The sequence below is a fragment of the Equus przewalskii genome, chromosome 3 (genome assembly GCF_037783145.1).
Source record: "Equus przewalskii isolate Varuska chromosome 3, EquPr2, whole genome shotgun sequence".
Taxonomy (NCBI): domain Eukaryota; kingdom Metazoa; phylum Chordata; class Mammalia; order Perissodactyla; family Equidae; genus Equus; species Equus przewalskii.
This window is the reverse complement of record NC_091833.1, coordinates 77,290,108-77,313,850: the sequence shown is the minus strand read 5'-3', so window position 1 is coordinate 77,313,850 and position 23,743 is coordinate 77,290,108. Positions and strand designations below refer to the sequence as shown.

At 40.6% G+C, this 23,743-nt stretch overlaps 1 long non-coding RNA gene across 4 annotated transcripts in view; it reads right to left on the bottom strand.

Annotated features, from left to right (window-relative positions):
- Positions 1–23,743, bottom strand: part of LOC139082580 (uncharacterized) — a 140,543-nt gene that overhangs the window by 32,594 nt on the left and 84,206 nt on the right. For all 4 annotated transcript variants that reach the window (XR_011538733.1, XR_011538737.1, XR_011538736.1 and 1 more), the window contains 2 exons: positions 20,230–20,283; positions 19,155–19,238 (listed from right to left, as the gene is read on the bottom strand). This is a non-coding gene — a long non-coding RNA (uncharacterized lncRNA). The remainder of the gene's footprint in view (positions 1–19,154; positions 19,239–20,229; positions 20,284–23,743) is intronic.

The window sequence follows — 23,743 nt, the reverse complement described above, 5'->3', positions numbered from 1 at the left end:
ACAGTAACTTCTTATTCACTCCGGCATACAAATAGCGGCGGGTGATTCATACAACATGAAGGCAATTATCAGTGATGGATGACTCTTTCCTACTCCTTTTACTCGTGTCATTGTTTAGTCATTTAAAGAATCTATCCCAGGAAAGTGACCGTAAAGCAATGGTTTGCCACTGAGAGAATGGAGTCGGGCTGGGGGAAGATTACTAAACTATGGAAATCAGTCGAATTGGAAACGGGTTTTGTAACAGATTTGTAGCTGAGTAAGCAGAATACACAATGATCCTACCTAGTGGGGATCCTCTCAAACACTCGCACCATGAGCTCAGAGGAGCCTCCATGGCAGGACACAGAGCAGGAAATTGTCGGGGGCCCATGAAGACAGGAAGAAGGGAACAGGAAGGACAGGTGAAAAAAGATGAGGTTTCCATAAACAGGAAACACCCCTATGGCCTCTTTGCCTCTTAAATCTTAAGTGGAGACAAGCAGAGAACCCCACTCCCAACCAGGCGAGGAGACCCACCTTCTCTGGTTCAGCTTAATCCTGGTAAACACCCACCTGGATTCAAATGAGGTAATTATCTTCCTCTAATTCCTGCACTGTGGGGCGAGGTGGGGTTCTTGGGGGAGAGAAAAAGCAGGGTAGATTAGTTGGTTGAAAGGAAGGGGGTGTTGATTGTGCCAGGGAGAAGATTTCACGGAAGTCAGGGGCACACGGGATCGAGAAGAGCAGCAGTCAGGAAAAGAGCTGTGGCTGTGTCCAAAGGTTTAGCTGCGAGGGCATTGATCAAAGCATTGTTCATGACCCGGAAACTCTGAAGACAGCCCCAGTGTTTTCATCTGAGGGTTATATAATTCAAGGGCAAAAGCAAATTACGAAACAATAGGACACTATAATTCCACTCTTAAAAATAATCATACACAAACACATCTACACCTACACACACGTGTGACTGAACAGATTTTTATTAAAATAAAAAGGGAAGTAGTGGGACTATAGATGTTAGTTCATTTTTCCTTTTAGTTCATCCGTATTTTCCAGATTGTTCAGCAATGAGCACATATTCTTTAGCAATAATATGGAGGGAGTTATGAATGTATCTCCAACCATTGGATAAACAGAGAAGAGATGGTTTCCTTATCTGATCTGTAACTAACCCATTCTTCAATACTGCTGGTTGGATGGGAAACACTCACTTTTCATCCTCTCTACTTTAAAACATAACCCAATCCAGTATATTAATAGTCCCTCTAGAACATGTACTGTCCAGTATGGTGGCCACTAGCCACTTGTGGCGATTCAATCTAATTTATTTTTTTATTTTTTTGCTGAGGAAGACTGGCCCTGAGCTAAATTCTGCTGCCAATCCGCCTCTTTTTGCTGAGCAAGACTGGCCCTGAGCTAGCATCCGTGCCCATCTTCCTCTACTTTATATGTGGGACGCCCGCCACAGCATGGCTTGGGGAGCACTGCCATGTCTGCACCCGGGATCCAAACCCTCGAACCCTGGTTGCACACTTAACTGCTGCGGCACTGGGCTGGCCCCTGGCTATTTAATTTTAAATATTAATTAGTTAACATTTAAAATTCACTGATTTTCCTTTAGACTCTTTAAAATAATTCTCAAAAAATACAAAAGAAAAGTTTATTTTTACTACCCTTTACTCAGAAATATTTTAGCTCTCTTCCTCGATATCCTTAAAAGTAAAATAATTAAAAGTTAATTTTTATCTTATATGTGTTATATGATTCAAAAAACATAAAAATAGGTATAGAAGAGAACAAAGACTCAAAGAGAATATGCAAATAACTTTATGTTAGGGTGTAAAGATTATGAGTGATACTGTTTTCTATTTTAAATTCTCCTTTAATGCTATTATATTGTTTTTTACAAGAAAAAAACAACAATTAAAATTGGAAAAAAATTTCACTTCCTCAGTCACTAGTCACATTTCAAGTGTTTAATAGCCACATGTGGCTCATGGATAGCATACTGGACATTTAGAACATCTTTATCCTTCTAAAATCTTCTATTGGACAGTGCTGCTCCAGATAATGCTCAATTTCGGGTTCTCAGCCATCCAGCTGGCCTAGTGTGGTCCGGGTGAGGTCTGGACGGGGTCTGGAGTGTGGAGAAAGGAGTGTAGTTTCCCCTCCTCCTGGCTTTGGTGGGGCAAGATGGGGTTCTTGGGGGAGAGAAAAAGCAGGGTAGATTGGTTGGTTGGAAGGAAGGGAGCGTTGTATGTGCCAGGGAGAAGGTGGCCAGGGGGTCTATGGCTGAGTGCTCGTCCTTAGGGATCTCAGGCTGCCTTGACCTTGGGCCCTGTACCCGTCTTCATGTACCCATACAAACATCCCTCCCTCAACTTCCTGACTTCAAGGGTCTTACAGAGGCCAAGTCTCTACTCATTCCACTGACACGGTCCTCCAGTCCACGAGCAGGCCTGAGGGGGTCAGGGGGAAACTAGCCAGCCTCCCTCCCTTGACCATTTTCTGTGACCTACTCTGTCGTCCAGGCCCTGGGATTCTCCAGACTGCCTGTCGCTCCAGCCTTGGCACTTCGGGAAACTGGGAATTCTCTGCTACCACAAGCCTCCCTCAGCCATCTCTGATCTTCAGGCTGCAGGCCCCCAAGTTTTTCCAGAGTCTGAGGTATGGAGGGCCTCTCTAGAAAGACTACAATTGTCCCAAGCTGTGCCCGTGAAATAAGGGCAAGGCCCCAGCCCTCAGACTCCCTGAAACTTCTCTGGCTGCTTTTAACGCATGTCCTCTCTCAGAAGTTTCAACCCAGGAGATGACAGGCGCAGCTGCCTGCCGCCACCCCTGCGCCGGCGCCCTTTGGTCTCCCGTCCGCTTGTCCTCTTCCCCTCACTCCTCGGGGCTGGAACCCCTTCCAGGGTGGGATGTTCGGTTTACTACCCGTTACATGGCAGGGACACAAGCCGAGTAAGCAGGCTGTCTCATTCCTAGTCTAGAAAGCAAGACCTTTTCCTTTGTGTATTTTAGGGGGAAATTAAGGAATTTAGAAAATCCCTCCTGAAAACAATAGCTGTCTTCCGGCCAAAGACAATTTTATTTGCAACTTTGGGAGAGATTATTACCTGCACCTTTGTCTTTGCATTTTATATGTAAGATTTCCAATCTCCGTGCCCCCTCCTCGTGTTTTTCCACCCCACCCACCCAGGCAGACAGATGGCCTGGTCCCACCAGGGCCAAGGTCATTTCCTCAGACAATTAACCCCCAAAAACACATGAGCAAGTTCCAAATCATCATACCAGTTATAACAAATAGGAAAAATGTTAATTTAAAATTTTTTTCTTATGATTGTTGGCTTAGACTAATCAGAAACTGTCTTTAGAGAAGAGGTCATTCCCAAGGTCACATTTTTGTACGTAATTGGGGAGGAGTCAAATGGAGGTTAAAGAGTTGACAGCCAAAATCTCCACCACACTATGAGCTCTGTGACATTGAGCAAGTTGCTTTACCTCTCTTTGCCTCCGTTTCCTCATCCATAAAATGGAAATAATAATAATGCTATGATGCACGAATGTGAAAGTTGAATGCAATTGCATAGGTAAAGCACAGTGTGAGGCACACAGTAGCCACTCCGGAAATATCGCATGAAAACACTATGACCAAAACGAATGACAACTACACTAAACAGAGGAAATCTTAAAACAGAGAGTAACAGTAATAGCCTAAGTCCTGCTTTCCAGCCAGGATTATGGTTTAAAATGGTCACAAGTGTAGCCAACAAAAGGTTTTTTCTCATAGAATCTCAAAATGGAGTAGAATTGCGGGGATGGCAGATCCTTACAGATTGCTAACTCAACACCCGGTCAAACCTCGGTATCTCCTGATGGCTGTGACCAGCTGTTCCCATCCCTGGATATCTCCAGAAAAGGGGAACTCACTACTTCCAAAGGCAACTTTTTTTTCTTGAGGAAGATTAGCCCTGAGCTAACTACTGCCAATCCTCCTCTTTTTGCTGAGGAAGACTGGCCCTGAGCTAACATCCATGCCCATCTTCCTCTGCTTTATACCTGGGACGCCTACCACAGCATGGCTTTTGCCAAGCGGTACCATGTCCCCACCCAGGATCAGAACTGGTGAACCCCAGGCCGCCGAGAAGCGGAACGTGCGAACTTAACCACTGCACCACCAGGCCGGCCCCTAGGCATGCATTTTTACATAAGTGGGACCAGACTCTACATACCAGCTCACCATCCTCCGCCACCAGCTTTTTAAAAATGTAATAGTGTATTGTAGACATAGTCCCATATCCTGACACAGGATTGATATCACTGCCTGGACCGTCCATGATCAATCTAACACGTTTCTCATTGGTGAGTCTCTCACTGACACTTGTTTGGCCTTCTGGTGCCCCTTGGAAGAGACTTGATGGTTTTAAAACATTTTGGATATCATGTGAGAGCTTTCTCTAAGCTAAACATCCCACATTCCTAATATTGTTCCTTATATGACATAGGTCTATGTTCCTCCAGATGTGCTGGAGCTCCTCTGGGTGCCCAGAACATGACAGCACATCCAGGACAGCCACTCCGGCCCGTGCAGAGCGCAGGAGGCCATGCCTTACGTCCTGCAGACACGTTAGGAATTTATCTGCCCGGCAGCCAGTTTTCCTCCTCGTTCACCGTTCCACGACCATATAATTTATCTTCTAAACAACGACACTCTTGAGAGTGCAAGGTACACTAACTGGATGGGCTATGGAGAAACCAGGACCATCCAAGGGAAATGAGGAGTTTTTCATGTGAAAGTTGAAGTCGGTTAAAATTTCAGGGCTTTTCGTTTTTTACACCAACTGCTTTTAAGTCAAGTTCCAAAGCTACAGTCTACTCCTTAGCGACAACTGGTCTCCGTAGGGGGTAGATTTGATTTTTGCAAAGCAAATCTTTGCTAGATAGAGCAGACATGAGAGATCAATTATTCTAATTTCTTTTACAGATAAAGAATGAGGCCCAGAGAGGTTAAGGGGTTTATTTGAGGTCATTCAGTTCATTAGTGACATCTTTTTTAAGAAAAAAAAGAATGTTTTGGGGAAATGAAGCCAAAATTCTAACCAGCACCTATTATATGCAAGACCCCATGCTAGGATTCTTTCAACATCAGTTAATTTTAATTGAGCATCTACAATATCAGCCACTGTGTGATGTGCTTGGGAGGCAATCCCTGTCCACTAACAGTTCACCTATCTACTGACCATGGAACCTGCCGACAAACCACCAGGGTCAATGTTCTTATCCCATTTTAATATATATGAGGACACATAGGAGGAAGATATATACACAGGAGAAAATGGAGGCTCAGAAAAGTGAACACATTTTCCCAAAGTCACATAACGAATAAGTGGGAGAGCAGGATCCTGACGCTCTGCCATACACCCAGGAAGGGCACCGCAGCCTGCTCTTCCCTACCAAGGACTCCAGCATTGGGAAGCCTAGGGGCGGGAGGCTCTCAGGATTGACCTCAATCAGCTCACCGAGTGTTTGCGAGCCCCAGCAGAGGTGGAAGCAACCTCTACCTGACCCTTGATACCACTGACTGCATCCCTCACGCAGAGATTGTCTATAGTGAGAAAAGCCAGAATCTATAAAAAAGAAAAAAGTCTACTTTAGATTCCTGATATGATTTTTTACAACATACTATAAAAGGACATATTTAATGTGCATAACATAGGAACATCCAGCATTCGTGAGGGTCTTTGCAGCTTTCCAAATGCTTTCACATGCGTCGTCACATTGACTCTTTACACCAACTCTAGGAGGCGGGCAGGCAGCATCACCCTAATCCTACAGACAGACTGACAAGGCTTGAGGGCTGCAAAACAACTTGCCCCAAATGCCGGAAGTGGTGGACAAGAGCCAGTCTACCAACCCAGACCTTTTATTCTACTATAATCAGTCGGCTTTCTTTGATTGTTTCGTTAGCAACCACACCGTGGAAGGTCCTTTAGAGGGAGAGGGTGGAATACTGCTGTGTTATTTGGTTAATTTCAGTTTGTGAAAGTGATGCCTTTCCTTCTTCCTGGTGCCTTGGAGGGGACTTAGAGCATAAGGGCACCTTCAGTCTGCTGCTCTCAGGCTGAGTCCCATCAGACCAAACAGACAGCGGGACTCAGGTTTCCTTTCCTTGGTGTTTTCTTATCTGTCTCCCACCAATGGCTCTGCCTCTTTGGGTGAGTGGGGTCAGGAAGTGGCATACAGTCTCTGTTTTTATTCTCTGTGTGGAAATTTTCTAATTATAGGTCACACCAAGAGTTTCCATTCTCCCCCATGGCACTTCACTCTGTTTATGTAACTTCATAAGCAACGACCCAGTGCTGCTTTTTTTTGAAAGACTTAAACCATGAAGCTTTTAATGAGGAATCAAACTCGGTCCCTTATCTTTCTGACTAGTGAATAGCCCGTCGTCTGTTATCTGCTTAGTCTGCAGCTGAAATTACGATCTCCTTTCTGGTCGGGATTTTATAGTCTGATTGCACCTTAAGCTTCTTGTGTAAGCCAGCAGGGGAGGCAGGAACATTAACACCCACCACCACCAAAAAACGAGATTCAAGTACAGTCCTTTAAAACTCCAGCCCTTACAGAATGAAGAGATGATATAGCACAGTATCAAGAGACAAGAGTTCCAGTTCCAGTTGGATAGATACATCATGGCCTCTGATGCAATGCAGGTGCCCATTTAGAACACAAAGGGGAGTGAGATTTTAGACAATTGCTATGCTTTGGAGAACACAAACTAAGGGCCAACACGAAACAGTTTTATTCTAATCCTATGGACAACTTCCCTAACTCAACTGCCTAAAATAAATTTCTAAAGTTATGCCATCTCAGACTAGGATCTACTGCACATGTATTCAATAATAGTAACTTTTAGGCACAACTTGATCAGTAGCAATAAACCAGTTCTATAGAACAAAATGAAAAGGAAGATCCCACCTCTATGGGTTAAAAACACATTTTTAAGCCAAATTTTTTAAAGTCAAAAAACAACTATGCAGGAAAGATTCTGTTCTCTCCCTGCCAACAGCGTGTAAACAAAAATCTCTTTTGCAGAGCTTCCCAACAATGCAGGCTGAAAAGGAAATAGAAAAGAAGTGGGATTTTGGTAAAAGGCCCTGACTCTGAAGCTCTACACTAATATTAACTATTATAAAATTAACTTTTTAATTATCCTCCAGGGGATACAGAACACACCTAAATGAAGGGAAACTAATTTATGAAACAGGCTGCCAAGTAGGGTCAAGGAAGGTGCTTGCTATTCAGGAAGCAAACAGCTCAGAAGCGGGAATGCAGGGCCCAGAGAGAAAAGACTCAACCGACCTCAGGAAAGTCACTGAGCTTTGCTGAAGCAGCAACAGAAGCAGTCTTGCCACCAAAACTTTTCTTGCCTCCCTCCTGGATGTGGTGAAGAGCAAAGGAGGTACCATGTGGTGTGTTCCTAGCTCGGAGCCTGGCACAAAATCAGTGTCATCACCATCATCATTATGACTATTATTTGGAAATTCCCAAGCAATGTTCATTTAGGAGATATTTGAAACCAGATAGACAGACATTTTTCAGCCTTTAGGTTTCTTGGACGATTTTGTTATAACCCATGTTCCATTTTAATAAATAGAAAAAATCTTACTCCCCCATCTCAACTAGGGTTTAGTGTGTTCCCCTCTGTGGGAATATCACTAAGAATCCCTAAAGAGTCTATCTTCTGTGCAGGTTCGCCAGCCGCGACAATTTTGTTGAGTTTTACTTTTTTGTTGATTATCTTTTGAGAAGAATACATATTTTATCTTTTTCAGTGTAATACAGACTATCTTGTGTATATAGTACTATATTGCCTTATATTCTATTACTTAGCATATTATCATATTGAATATGCTTTTCCCAAGCACACACAAACTACTTTCTCTTCTTCCCAACACCCCTCACAAGTCCTTCATAAAAATCACTGCTTTAGGACTTAGGAGAATTATCCCATCCCTGATACATATTGCTGGGCAGTTTTCTCAAGGAAGCGGGACTTCAGGAGCTTGCTGAATTCCTGTGGATTGAAGTCAGAAAATATTCAGGAACACAAGGCTAATTAGGAAAGATGGAGGAGGAGAAGGAGGAGGATTAGACTGATGATATAGACAAGTAAAAAATAAATATTACGCTCTTTAGCCCCTTAACAAAGCGAAAGTGGCCACCTGACCCACCGGAGCTGTAACACTGAATGAATCTAAATACACACTAATGGAATCAGCAGGTCCACTCCCAGCCTGCACAGGCCTTTTAGGCACTTCTTCAAAGCTGTTTCCTCCCATCTTCTGAAAAATCATTGTAATATAGTTTTTTTTTAAGAACAAGGAACTTAACTCCCATCTGTTTTTCTTTTTTTCCTTCTTCTCCTCCCCAAAGCCCCCTGGTACATAGTTGTATATTCTAGTTGTAGGTCCTGGTTGTGCTATGTGGGACGCTGCCTCAGCATGGCTTGATGAGCGGTTCCATGTCCACGCCCAGGATCCGAACAGGCAAAACCCTGTGCCGCTGAAGCAGAGTGCGCAAACTTAACCGCTCAGCCACGGGGCTGGCACCAGCTCCCATCTATTTTTAAAATGTCATGTAAATTTGTACAAATCTATGATGTCTATGATGTGAATGATGCTCCATAGAAGATCCTTTGTTCAATCTAACAACACAAGCTCAAGGATACACAGCTCCCCTGGGAGTCGCTTGCTTAATGCCCATCACACAGGTGCTGCATCTGTTATGTGTGGCTTCATCTAGCTCAGTTCCTGGCACACACTATGTCCTCAAAAGATACCAATTTAATGATGGAATGATTGAATGAATGAATGAAAGGCCCTCCTTTAACACAAGAATCTACGCAAAAGTGAAAACGAAGTATGGCTAATGTTTACTGAGCACCTTCTGTGCATCAGGCCTTATGCTAGGCACATATGTGCATGCTCATGAAACCTTGGGAAGTAGGTACTATTGCTCTCCACACTCCCAGGGGCTTAAAGAGGAAAGTAACTGAGGTCATTCCACTGATGAGTCATAAACCATGTGACCGCCATGATTGCATTCTTACCCACTACACCAGCAAGTCAGTCTGTAGTCTGCATTGCTCCAGAGGCTGCTACACCTATTGGAAACACAAAGAGTTCCTTTGTGTGGCCAGTCCAAGGAAGAGAAGGCACCAGAGGCTCCATGGTCTGACTTCCTTTTCTGTCTGTAAAGATGGAGTTATCCTCTTTATGCAGCTCAGGGCAGTAATGAGATCACACAATATTCCTGGTCCTAGTCTGCATGCCCAAGGCTCACCTTTGAAATCAGTTAGCAGCAATTCATTCAGCTACAGAATAACAGGCCCTTTTGGCACCTGTGGGTGTCACACCTAGACCCATAGCCATTCTGCAATGTCCTGGCCACTAGATGGCACCGAAGCTCAAATGTCACAAAACTGGAACACTTCTGCCATATTTTAATTAAGATAATAACAACAATAACTATAATAGCAGCATTATGAAGCCCTTACAATGTTCCAGATACTCTCTCAAAGTCTCTACAAGCATTATCTCTTCTAATCCTCACATCTCCGTAAGATAGATCCCTTTCCATCTCCATTTTACAGATGAAGAAACTGAGCTTTAGAGAGTCAAGCATCTTTCTTTTTTTTTTTGAGAGTCAAGTATCTTGACCAAGGGCATACAGCCGGTAAGAGGCAGAGCAGAGATTTTAACCTAGGCTACGTGCCTCTCCACAGCCTAATGTTCTTAACTGCTCCACTGTTCTGTTTCCTCCTAGCTATCATCGGCCCTACACTTAGCTGCTGAGCACAGGTTCAATACGACCATGGATTATTTTTGAAACTGCTTTGGAAAATCCTCTCTCAAGGGGGAGACTCCATTCAGGCCACATAAGCACATCAAGCACAAGCCAAGATTCAGATGTCCTGGAGCTATTTACTCAAGGGCATAACCTCAAAAGAACATCATCCTGGTGGTGAAAAGTGGATGGCAGCCTGTGGTGCAGTGAAGCGAAGTCTGGCTACCATGTCCCACATGTTAGAGAGCCCCAGCAGAAGACCTGGGGGTGAGCCCTGGCTCCTCCTTATCTCAGCATCTAGAGCAGGCCCTTAGCTCCTTGAGCTTCTGATAATGTATCTGTTAAAAGGAGTAAATAATGCATGCCCTGCCCTCTATACTGGGTAAAAATTAAGCGTGTGAAAGCATTCATTGTTGTTGTTTAATGGTAAGTAAAGGATAACATAATTATAAGCCTTCCCTCCTCCTTTTCACCTAAGAAACCTCCTCTTTGACCTTTCTGCCCCCAGTCTTTCGTTTTTACAACACAAGCCTTTTTCCATAAAACTGTTCTTGAAGCATAGATCTTACCAGATCTGCTCCTCCCACTCCTAGCCATTGACTCTATCACCAGTTCCAAACATGGTGGCCAAGACTTTCCATTGCCCACTTTCAATCTGCCTCTCTTTCCTCATCTCTCCCAACTTAGTCCCCTCCTTCATCTTATGCCCCAACCAGATTCGATCTTTGCTATGCACAAACACTCTCCTTATTTCCTTACCTTCATGTCCCTACTCAGCTATTCTCTCCATATGTTGGTTTGTGCTGCCCAACATCAGAGCCATTGGCCTTAGATTAGAGCCCATGATCTTTCTTTAAGGAATGACTCCTCTGGCACTGTATTGACCAAGAGGTGGGCACATGATCCAAATCATACCTGTCAGGCCCTCTCACCTTGAAATTTGTACCTTGAGAGGAATGACCCAACCCAATAGCATTGGAAGTGACCTCTCCTATTGACCATGTTCTGAACAAAAATATGCCAACAGTCTCATACACCAATCCACGGTGCCTGTTCCCTTAGAGATTCAGTTTTTATTTCAATTCAGGAGCTAAACCCACAATCCCCAGTAGATTCTCCCCTTTCCTTCCCCTCCTCCTCTTAAGTTAGACAGAGTCCATTGCTGCTGCTTGCAGCCACTCAACAATCCTTCAAGATTCAGTTCAAATGGCAACTCCTTCCTGAAGTCTCATTTCAAGTCCACTCTACAGCAGTTATTTGAATGCATTTTTATTTTCCCTCTACATGGTTTACTCATTAAATTCAGGGACTGGAGCTTGTTCACCTTTGTATCCCCAACAGTCCCTGGTACAGTGCCAGGCAAATGGTTGTTTCTTTTGTGTGTGTGAGGAAGATTGGCCCTGAGCTAACATCTGTTACCAATCTTCCTCTTTTTGCTTGAGGAAGATTGTCCCTGAGCTAACATCTTGCTAATCTTCCTCTGTTTGTATGTGGGCCACCAACACAGCATGGCCTAATGAGCGGTGTGTAGGTCCACACGCGGGATCCAAACCCGCAGACCCCAGGCTGCTGAAGAGAAGTGCATGAACTTAACCATGACGCCTCCAGGCCAGCCCCCGATGGTTGTTTCTTGATAAATATTTGTTGATTTGAATGTCAAACCATTTAAGAAGCAGAGTTTAAAGCAACTTATAGGATTTGGTGGTATTTTAATTCTACATTCTCTAGTGTTCACACGTATCATTAGCTAATTGAATTTGTTTGGCTACAAGAATCATCTATCCAAATCCTACAACCATTACCACATTTTCAAGACAGCCCAAAGGCTACAGCGAATTTGAAAGTGCTATTCACATCCAGAGACTTCCAACTCCTGCCTGCTTCTCCTCTCTGCTGAAATGTCAGGCCTCTGGCAGCTGCCACCATCAGATCCCAAACAAGCGTGCGAATAACAATGGGAAGTGTGACAATTCCCTAGTTTTTTTTTTTAAGCCTTCACAGGAAGAGCTTGACTATGGAGAAATCTATGTTTAGACTGTTGTCTTTTGTATTTAGTTTAGTAAACTGCATTTCAAGGCCCCTAGGATGCAAGTTATACTCATTACATGCACAAACAATTTCCCCATCAACATGATTTTCACGTCAGAATGATAAAGGGTAACCAAAAAGTGAGAACCATTGCAGAGCCAAACTGACCCAGGGCTAATGATAAACCTTAAACGAGTACAACTGAACTGTTTGTTGAAACACATGGATAAATACCATAAAGCCAAGCATGATTTTTGTTATCACTATCATGAGAAGATGTTTTTCTCTTTCCAGATTTGAGATCATTTTGAAGCAAGGAAAGAGGGAAGGATAAAAGAGGGAGAAGGGAAGTTGACAACAAGCTCTCTGAGCCTGCTGCTCCTTCCCTTCCCCACCAAGAAGTCAACTAATTAAGGGAAGTCGTGATGGCAGCAGCCACCTTGCTGATGTGCAGGGGAGGTTTTAGATCTACTGTAATAGTCACTAAATTAGGACCCCCTGCCCTAAGTTCTATGGCTTGTCCACTTGCAATAATTACTTACTGAACATCCATGATGACAAGAATGAAAAACCATCACAAAAAGCTATTTCCCAGCGCATCTTATATTTCCAAAGGTTGTCCCTTAACACAGCAAAGGATATGGTTGAACTCGACCTACGCTCCAAGAGTAAAATCCAAGGATGTTATTCACAGATAAAAACAAAATGTACAGTCTGGGAAGATGGCGTAGTCATACTTTTCCCTATTCCTCCACTAATGACAACTAAAAACCCAGACATTGTGTATAAAACAAACATAAAAAGACTCTAAAAGGTGGAGAGAAGAAGGCAGACTGAGAAGAAGGAAGGAAATAATAAAGATAAGAGTAGAAATCAATGAAATTGAAAACGGAAAAAACAGCAGACAAAATCAACAAAACAAAGAGCTGTTGCTTTGAAAAGATCAATAAAACTGACAAACATTTAGCAAGACTGACAAAGAAAAAACACACAAATTCCCAAAACAAATATCAGAAATGATAAAGGGCTATCACTACAGAGTCTGCAGACATTAAAAGGAGAATAAGGGAATACTAGAAAAAATTCCACACACATATTTAACAACTTAGACAAAATGGGTCAATTCCTTGAAAAACACAAACTACCACAACTCACACAATATGAAAGAGATAATGTGAACAGCCATGTATCTATTAAGGAAATTTAGTTGGCAACTTAAAAAGCCTCAAAAAAAAAAATTTCCAGACCCAGGGGGTTTCCACTGGAGAGTTCTACCAAACATTTAAAGAAGAATTAATACCAGTTCTATACAATCTCTTACAGCAAATAGAAAAGAAGGAATAATTCCCGATTCACCTTATGAAGCTAGCATTACTCTAATATCAAAATAAGAAAAATACAATACAACAAAAGAAAACTACAGATCAATATCCTTCATGAGTAAAAATCCTTAATAAAATATTAGCAAATAGAATTCATCAATATATAAAAAGAATTATACATTGTGTCCATGTAGGGTTTATTCCAGTGATGAAGATTCAATATTTGAAAATCAAACAATGTAATCTATCATATTGACAGACTAAGGAAGAAAAATCACATGATCATATCAATCAATACAGAAAAGCATTTGACAAAATTCGATATATTCATGTTAAACACGCTCAGAAAATTACAAATAGAGAGGAATTTCTTCAACTTGATAAACAGCATCTACCAAAAAACTGCAACTAACATTATGCTTAATGGTGAAAGATAGTGCTTTACTTCTAAAATCAGGAACAAGGCAGGATGTCCACTCTTACCACTCTTATTCAACATAGTGTTGGCAGTTCTAGCTGAGACAATAAGACAAGAAAAGGAAATAAAAGGCACGCAGACCATAAAGGAGTAAATAAAACTGTTCTTATTTTCAAATGAAGTAATTATCAACGTAGAAAAACCCAAGGAGTCTACAAAAAAAAATTCCCAGATCTAACAGATGAGTTTGATACCGGACCAGGCAGGCCCAGAGTCCCAGGTCAGACCTGGTACTTAGTATGAGTTCTTGACCTCATGCAGGAAAGAATTCAAGAGCAGGTCAGCAGAAATTATATAAGTTTATTGAGAGACAAAAGCTAGGCTGATTGGAGAGAAAGTAGACTCATCTACGTCAGGAAGGAGAACAGGCCAGGCTGATCGGGTGGAAACCAACTGACCAGCCCCGGCTGGGGTCTGGGGTGCTGGTATACAGTGATGAAGTGGGCAGCTAGGGATTGGTTAGCCTCTTGGCCAGGTGGCCATCTTCTGCAGGCCGGGTGCCAAGCCCATGATCAGGCCACTGGTTGGCTACCTGGAGGGATGAGGCATCTGTTGCTGCCTGAGAACCAGCTGTCGGTTCTGCCTTCTCCCTGTCTCAGGTTCGGCAAGGTCACAGGATACAAGATAAGCAAACTAAACTCAATCCTATTTCTATATACTGGCAATAAACACATGAAGACTTAAATTAAAAATAGAGTTCCATTTACAATCACTCAAATAAAATGAAGTGCTTAGGTATAAATCTAACAAAACATATAAAACTTGTATGACGGAAGCTACACAGCACTGATGAAAGAGATCAAAGAAAGTCTAAATAAATAGAAAGACATACTATGCTCATGGATTGGAAGACTAAGTATAGTCAAGGTGTCAATTGTCCCCAAATTGATATATAGGCCTAATGAAATTCCTAGCAAAATCCCAGCAAGATTGTTTTTAGATGTAAGATCACTTTTAAGTTTATATGGAAAGGCAAAGGAATAAGAACAGCTGAAATACTTTTGAAAAAGAACAAAGTGGGAGGTTAAGTCTACAAAATTTCGAGACACGATATAGCTACAGAAATAAAGATTGAAGCATTGTGAGAGAGACAGACATATAGATCAATTAAACAGAATAAAGAACCCAGACATAGATCTAAACAAATGTGCCCAATTGGTTTTTGCCAAAAATGCAAAACAATCCAATGGAGAAAAGATAACCTTTTCAAGAAATGATGCTAGATAAATTGGACATCCATAGACAAAAAAAAAAAAAGAAAGAAAGAAAGAAAAGAAAAGAAAATCTTGGCCTGTCTTAAATCTTACATAAAAATTAACTCAAAATGGATCACAGACTCAAATGTAAAACATAAAACTTAGGAAAAAAGGGAGAAATCTTTGGAATCTGAGGCTGCCTAAAGAGTTTGTAGACAACACCAAAAGCATGAACCATAAAAGGAAAAATTGATAAATAAGACTTCATCAAAATCAAAAACTTTGCTTCCGGGCCGGCCCCGTGGCTGGATGGTTAAGTTCCCACGCTCTGCTTCGGTGGCCCAGGGTTTCACCAGTTCAGATCCTGGGCACGGACCTAGCACTGCTCATCAGGCCACGCTGAGGCGGCGTCCACATAGCAGAAGTAGAGGGACCTACAACTAGAATATACAACTATGTACTGGGGGGCTTTGGGGAGAAGGAAAAAAAAGGAAGATTGGCAACAGATGTTAGCTCAGGGCCAATCTTAAGGGAAAAAAAAAACAACTTTGCTTTGTAAAAGACCCTGTCAAGAATATGAAAAGACAAGCTACAGACAAGGAAAAAATGTTTGCAAAACACAAATCTGAAAAAGGCCTAGTATGAGAATATATAAAGAACTCTCAAAACCCAACAGTAAAAAAACAAACAGAAATGCTTAAATTAGAAATCAGAAAATGAGTAAAACACATGAAGAGATGCTTCACTGGAGAAGATATACAAATGGCAAATAAATACATGAAAAGATATTCAACTCCAGAGAATTATGCTGAGTGAAAAAGCCAAACCCAAAAGCTTACTACTATATGTTTCCATTTACATAACATTCTTGAAGAGACAAAATTATAGAAATGTAGAATTATTAGTGATTGCCGGGGGCTAAGTAGGGAATAGGGGCAGGAGGGAAGCAGTTGTGGCTGTAAAAGGGCAACTTGAGGGTCCTCATGGTGACGGAAATCTTCTGTATCTCGACTGTATCAATGTCAATGTGCTGATTATGATATGGTACCACAGTCTTACAAGATGTTACCCTTGGGGAAAACTGGGTAAAAAATAAATACACAAGATTGCTCAGTATTATTTCTTACAACTGCATGCGAATCCACAGTTATTTCAAAATAAAAAGTTTAGTTAAAATTTTTTAAATAAATAAAGAAGATAAAAGGTACAGCATTGAAGGAAAACACAAGTTGGCATAATAGATTAAACGCAGTTTCTGCTAACTGTAATATATGGCTTCTACTTTCTGTTTTATTTTCAAAATATTAAAACCCTTTTCTTCAGGATAAAGCAACAAAACATAGTAAGAGAGAAATTTTGGAAAGGCATTGCAGACCAGTGGGTTAATTGTAACACAGAAAGTGTTGAAAGTTATAGTAGAAAAGGACGTAAATAAAAGTGAGAAAATAGACCACGGAGCCAGTGGAAGTGGAGAAATCCCACTCAACCAATTACCTTTGGCCTGTGTGCCTGCAAGGCCTGTAAGAGATATTTATCACAGATAAAAGAACAGAAGACAATTTTTAATGAATAGATTCAAATGGAGAGAGAATAGAGAAGCCAAACTTCAGATTGGTGTTTGATTTTCAAAATCTTTTCTATTCTTGGCCTTCACACTTTTTTGAGCGATTCAGTTTTGCAACTTGAACATTGCAGTTAATTCCTAAGATTATGGAAGACAAAAGTAAAACAGGCTTCCAGGTTTAGAAAATGTGTTGCTTTCAAAGAAATGCTTTAAAAATTTTACAGTCAGCCTAGGGGAAAAAAATTACCATTGATCCTTAAAAAAAAAAAAATCACCAACCCTTTCCCAGCCGTACCAATCATAGATATGATGCATCTGATAAAACTTAGTTTAAATAGTGCATTACTCATTAGTCACAAAGTGTCTCCTTTATTTGTGACTTTGCTAAAGCTTAACATGGCTTCTTTTAGGCCAATGGTGCAGCATTTATTCACATTGCAATTTGTGTGGTGGAATTTTCTCTCAGAAACGCGACAAAACCTGTCACAAAAGTATCTATAAATTCATTCCAACAGACTTCATGAAATATCATCATTAAAGGAAAAGCAAGTATGCCCTTAAAAGCAAGAAAATAATTGTGTCATAAATGACACAATTAAGAACTCAGCCACAGTAGGGGAACAAGGCAAATTGAAGAAAAAAATATTCAGTAACATTATTTTGATTCTACAGAGATAAGACAGTCTAGCACACAACAGTTTAATTTCTAGCCTCGATTTAGCCTCTAAATAAAGCAAATAATTTTAATCAATCAGGAGAAATTTCTCATCACGTGGTAGGATCAGATAAACCTGAAAGATTCGGGTGACCTGATTCATGGCCATTCATTATTAATAAGCCATAGTAGAAAATTTATGTTCCTTATCCTTTCACATATTTCCAAATAAATAGAGACTAATAAACAAGTCAAGAAAACGGAATAGGCTTGGACTTTGCCCTGCATGGCTATTATGTGAGTAAAAAGAAAAGTTGACTATGACTCAGGTAATTTTTAAAATTCTATTTTCTTAATTACTGTTATTTTGGGCTACTTATTAAAAAGAAATCTAGTGAAAAAACCATCAACATGTACACGTTTAGTTGTCTCCCACATAAAGAAGTCTGGAGGTGGGCAGTCTAGAGCTGGACGGAAGTATCACAGATAACAGACAGTTTCCTTATAACTTTCTGCTCCACCGTCCTTTGCACGTGACTTGCATGGCTGTATCAGTTAGGGCTCTTCAGAGAAACAGAACCAATAGGATGTGTGTGTATATACCCACACAGAGAAAGAGAGAGATGTTAAGGAATTGCCTCATGTGATTGGGATGGCTGGAAAGTCCAAAATCTGTAGAGTAGGCTAGCAGGCTGGAGACCCAGGGAAGAGTTGATGTTTCAACTCAAATCCAAAGACAGACTGCAGACAGAATTCCCTCTTCCTTGAGGGACATCAATTTTTTTCCCTTTTATGACCTTTAACTGATTGGATGAGATCCACCCACATTACAGAGGGTAAGCTGCTTTACTCAGTCTACTGATTTGAATATTACTCTTACCAAAAAAATACCTTCACAGAAACATCTAGATTAGCGTTCTACCAAATATCTGGGTAGCATAGCCTAGTCACACAAAATTAACCATTACAATGGCCTAATGAACGAATATAGCTGCTGAAACTCAGTCATCATGCCTCATTCCAAGAAGCAGGAAAGAGATAGTGGGCAAGGGCAAAGGGCACATGACAGTGTCTACTTCTCTTAAGGAATTTTCCTAGAAATCTTAATCAACAACTTCTGCTTGCTAATCAGTGACTAGTCTTCGTTGCAAAATAGTGTGGAAATTTAATATTTTACTTGGGTAAAGTAGTAGTCTGCCAAATTGACCAATTCTGATAATTCAGGCTCCAGAGTGAATCTTTGTGTTTATCCTGCTTGGGGTTCGTACCACTTTTTATATTTGTGGCTTGATATCGTCCATCAGTTTCAGGGAACTCTCATCATTATTTAAATATTGCTTCTGCTCTATTCTCTCTTTCCTCTCCTGGCACTCCAATCCCACGTGTTTTAGATATTTTCATTATGTTCCTTTGTCTCTTACATTTGATTTTGTATTTTCCATACTTTCTCCTCTTGATTTTTCACTCTGGATATTTTCTTCTGATCTGTCTTCTAGTTTCTTAACCTCTTCTTTGCTCTATCTAACGTGCTCTCAAAACTACCTATTGAACTCTTAATTTCAAGTATTGAAATTTTCAGTTGTAAAACTACTGTTTAATTTTCTTTCATGGTTTCCACTTCCCTGCTTAAATCTTCCACTTTGTTATCTACTCTATTGAACATATTATTTTGTGTCTGCTACCTCAAATATCAGGATATGTTGTTGATCTATATCTATTGTCTGGGTTTTTTCTTAATTTTTGATGATTTGCTTTTGTCTGCTGGCATGCCTGTTAAATTTTTATTGCATGCCAGATATCGAGGATAAAAAACTATAGAGCTAATTTGAGGCTCTGTGTGATATTATAGTCCTCCAAAGATTATTTGCTTTTGTTTCTAACAGATATTCAGAGTAAGAACAGATCACCTTAATCCAATCGAGAGTTGAGCTGGCATGAGAAATGATTTTGGTTTTTGTGAGGGTTCTCTATTTCTTTTTCATCCTTAGTTTTGGATGCAATCTTTTGGGATCTCAAATGAAAGCCTGGAATGTTTACAAGAGTCCCTCCTTCGTGGTGGGTCCCAATACTGTTCCTTTACCTGTGTAACAGTGGTAGAAACTCAGCCTCTCCGCCACATTTTCTGCTCACCCTCTTCATGTTTCATCCTCCACATGTGAATCACCTAAGGCCCGGAGAGAGAAATTGGTAACAAGAGTTAGGTTCATTTTCGCGTTTCTGTTCTCTCCAGCACCTCGGCCCCTCAACCTATCTCTGTCTTGTTAACTCTCAGATGCCTCTAAAGATATATATTTTTAAATTTTACCCATCATTTCTAAATGTTGCCACTTGAAGATCTGATCTGCAGTTCAGCATTACCAGAAGTGTCCTGATTGATGACTTTTGAAGAATTGCCCCAGAGGGAATCATAATCTCCCACAACCTACTTTTGTCAAATTGACTCACCGATTGCCAAATCTCCACTTCACTCGTGCTATTTAAACAGCCTGTCCCACAGACTGCAAGGTGTCTAGGACATTGAGACATTTTTCTGAGTTAATAGAGAACAAAAGGCGTTACCTATATGCCAAGTTGTTATAGTGCACTAACTAACCTGAATTCATTTTCAAATAAATAATTGTATCCTAGGTATAAACTTTCATCTTACTTTGTGTCTGAGAACTCCAGTTTGTTCCAGACACAGAGATGTTTATATTTTAGCAATGTGTGGAATATAAAATGATCTGATACTTCTAAAATAGCACTCAGATTACTTCATTTATCCACTCCCTCTCACATGCCCGGCATCGTGCTTTGAGTTGTGAAAAAAAGATTACAGAACCACAGAACTTTAGGTCTGAAAGAAACTTAGAGATCATCTAATCAGATTCATTCATTTCATTGAAGACTTATTTGTTCCAAAACAAGAACTTTGGCTTCTTAACTCCTGTTTATTGCTCTTTTCATGATGAAGTGCTAGTTGTTGGTTTAAAAAAAATGATTCCTCTTTATCTCTCTCCCCTCGTCCACTGTAGACCCAAAATTTTGCAAGACTTTACTAAATAAAACGTACTTCTGAAATGATGATTCACATAATGCTAATATAAGAAAAGTGCAATTTTTCTATCAGATTTTTTTAAATAATGAACATAGGTCAAAGGAAGACCCAATATTACCTTCAGGAAATTAGTAGTATAAGAAATTGTCTCTTCCCACCAGAAGTTTGCAATCTGTGTGTAGAAAGACATATAAATAAATGATCATACTGTAAGGTAGTATATGTTATACTAGAGATGTGATACACACATAAATCAAGTGTAGTTATGTAATATATTCATATATGTGATATATATGATTAAAGTGGTCATGTTATGTCTTCCTTCTCTGATATACTAGGGGCTCCTTAAGAGTAGGAATTATAGCTTTTCATTGTCAGTCTCAGCTTGTGGTCTGCACTATAGCAAACTCTTAAATGAATAAGATCCTTCAAATCATGTAACTGGTCAAGACAATAAATGCTCTAGGAATTCTCAAGAAGATAGAAAATTCTGAACTAGGATCATTGAGTAAAAACATCATGAAGATGCAGTTTGAGGCAGATGTCTGTTGCCATTTGAGCTAAAGTGGATAGGATTTTGGTAGACTGCAATATGGGGTAGGATGTTGTGTGAGATTCCTATTGCTGCTATAACAAATTACCATAAATCTAGTGGTTTAAAACAACACCAATTTATTGTCTTATAGTTCTGGAAGTCAGAAGTCTGAAATGAGTCTTACAAGGCTAACATCAGTGTTTTGACAGAGTTTTGTCCTTTCTAAAGACTCCAGGAGAGAATCTCTTTCCTTGCCTTATCCGTCGTCTAAAAGCCACCTGAATGGGGCCTCTTCCTCCGTCTTCAAAGTGCATCACTGGACCCTCTGCTCCTGTCATCACGTCTCCTTTTGCTGCCTTTGATCTTCTTGCTCCCCTCTTATAAGGACCATTGTGACTACATTGGGCCCACCCAGATAATCCAGGATCATCTCCCTATCTAAAGATCCTTAATTTGATCACAGCTGCAAAGTCCCTTTTTGCCATGTAAGCTAACATATTCACAGGTTCTAGAGAATAGGATGTAGACATATTTCGAGGGCTGTTATTCTGTCTACCACAGACGTTTCAAGCAAAGGTCTAATGTAGTGGTCTTCAAAGTGTAGTTCCCTGAACCAAAAGCATCAGCATCACCTAGTAATTTGTTAGAAATGCAAACTCTCAGACCTCATTGCAGAGCTACTAACCAGAAATTCTGGTGACGCCCAGCAATCTATGCTGTCATGAGTCCTCCAGGTGATCTGATGCAGCTAAACCTCTTTGAAAGCCATGGTCCTAGAGTTTAGAGAAAGGCAAAGCAGGGCCAGAGGGCTGTGAGTGAATGGATTTCACAGGAATAAAGGAATCCTCGAGCATAAGAACACTGAGACCACACAGATGGAATCAGAGTAGGGCGAGCCTGGAATCTCAGGGAAGGGGCACATCACCTGTAAATTTCTGGCTCCAAATGTGAATTTGGTCACCTTCTTACACATTTCACGAAATGAATCACCTAACTGAAAAATCTGCCTTCATTTCACGAGGCACAAAATTAATCTGTTCAAATTCACAAATTCAACAGACTGACCTAGAAAAATAATTTCTCTTATTTTTAAAAATGTAAATCAAAACTCTATGATAAGGATTTACAGATTAAAGACAGAATTTTTTACATGCTAAAAATAATTAAACTACAGAACTATTCAAAAGATTAGTTAATAATATTTTCATTTCAGAAAGTCTTCCTCGAATTAGCTGTAACAATAGCTATAATTCATCAGCAATTTTACCATTTTCGTTTTTTCCTCTAACAAGCAGCACAGGGAGGAATTTTAACAACCGTGTTATCTCTAGAAGGCTAGGCCCTCCGAAGAATCGCAGGTGACTTCCCATGAGGGTTGATTAAGAGCAGAAGACAATTGCCTTTCCAAAGGCAGAGAAATGGGGCCATTTAGAATTGTGCTCTCCTAGAGGCAAACAGGAAACAGGAAGCTCTCTGTCAGCCATTCTTACGCTGCCCCCAGAGCAGGAAACACAGTAGGAGGGGCCATATCAGTTACTTTGACCCAGACCAGGAAACAAAATTCAGTCTGTGGACCTGGGCTGGTAGGTAGAGTGCTGACAGTATCTGCAAGCCAATAACTCTCTCTAACAGCCAGATTAACATCCATTCAGTGTCAATACTGAGGAAATGAAAAGGAATACATATTCAAAACACATTAATTAGGCTTTAAATGAAAACAGAGATAACAGTTTTGTCAAGCAGCAGTAAACCAGCAGGAGACGAGCTACATTTCATCTCCAAGTTTTTTTTGGGCCCAAAACTCCTCTGGGTGAACATCACCCTAAATCACCATAGCACTCAACTGTAAGAACTCAAAAGGAGCATAAAAGAGAAGATGAACCACAGCCCCACCTAGCAAATATAACAACAATAAGAGAAGCTAGCCCGTGCTTCTATCAACATGTATGTTGCTGTACGTAACCTGCTGGGCTTGGTATAATAGTGTACCTACAGCTTGGAAAATTTGTTAGCATTTCTTCACAAAATTTAACAACACTCCAGAATGAACCTGAGTTTAGAAATAGAAGAGAGTTAAGTGTTGACTATGCCAAAATATATCAATCTATAAATATCACCACGATTAAACACTTTAAAACTTCTCTTCAGGGCACTGAAAAGGATCTACTTTATACAGATACAGTATAAGGGGTCTGTGCTTTGACATAGTATTTTTAGAACAAAAAGGAGAAGGCAAGTCAAGCATCAGGCGCTGTTAAGTAACTTAAATGCCAGTTTTGACGGCCACCAAGTCAAGCCAGCTGATCATATGACTTAAGATGGTTCCAAATGTACACTGCCTCCAACCTTCTCCATCAGTTACCCAAAGAAGAACACACACACAGTTTCAGTCACTTGAGACCCTTTCTCATTCTACCTCTGGAATGCCCTCACTTCTGCCTCCCTCCATTCCCCATGCCTTACTTGTGGCTCCAATCAACTCCCTCTCTGGAATCCTTGAAACCTGGACAAGAAGGCCTGAACTCCTTCAACACAGTAGGTCAAATGTCCCTCCTGTGTGCATCTCATTCTCCCAAGAAAAATCAGTGGTTCCCTCATCAATGTACCATATCACTTTCTTTTAGTTTTAACATAACCATTGTATAAAATTATTTAATTGTGATATAACTTACATAAAGGACACAAATCTTAAGTCTACAGCTTGATGAATTTTTATATATGCAGACAACCTGTAACCACCATCCAGCTCAAGATCTCAAACATTCCAGCAGCTCAGCAAACTCTCTTGCACCCCCTCTCCGTCAATACTTTGCCACCCAAAGGTAACCACTGTTCTAACCTCTATCACACTAGATTAATTTGCCTGTTTTTAAATTTTACATAAATGGAATCCCACAGTATGTACTCTCTTGTGTAGTATTCTAATTTATGAATATATCACAATTTATCTATTCTTCTGTGAATAAATATTTGGGGACTATTATGAACAAACTTGCCATGAACATTCCTGTATGCATCTTTTTGTGGACACACGCACTTATTTCTGTTGGGCATATACCCAGCAGTGGGATTGCTAGTCATAGGGTACATATATATG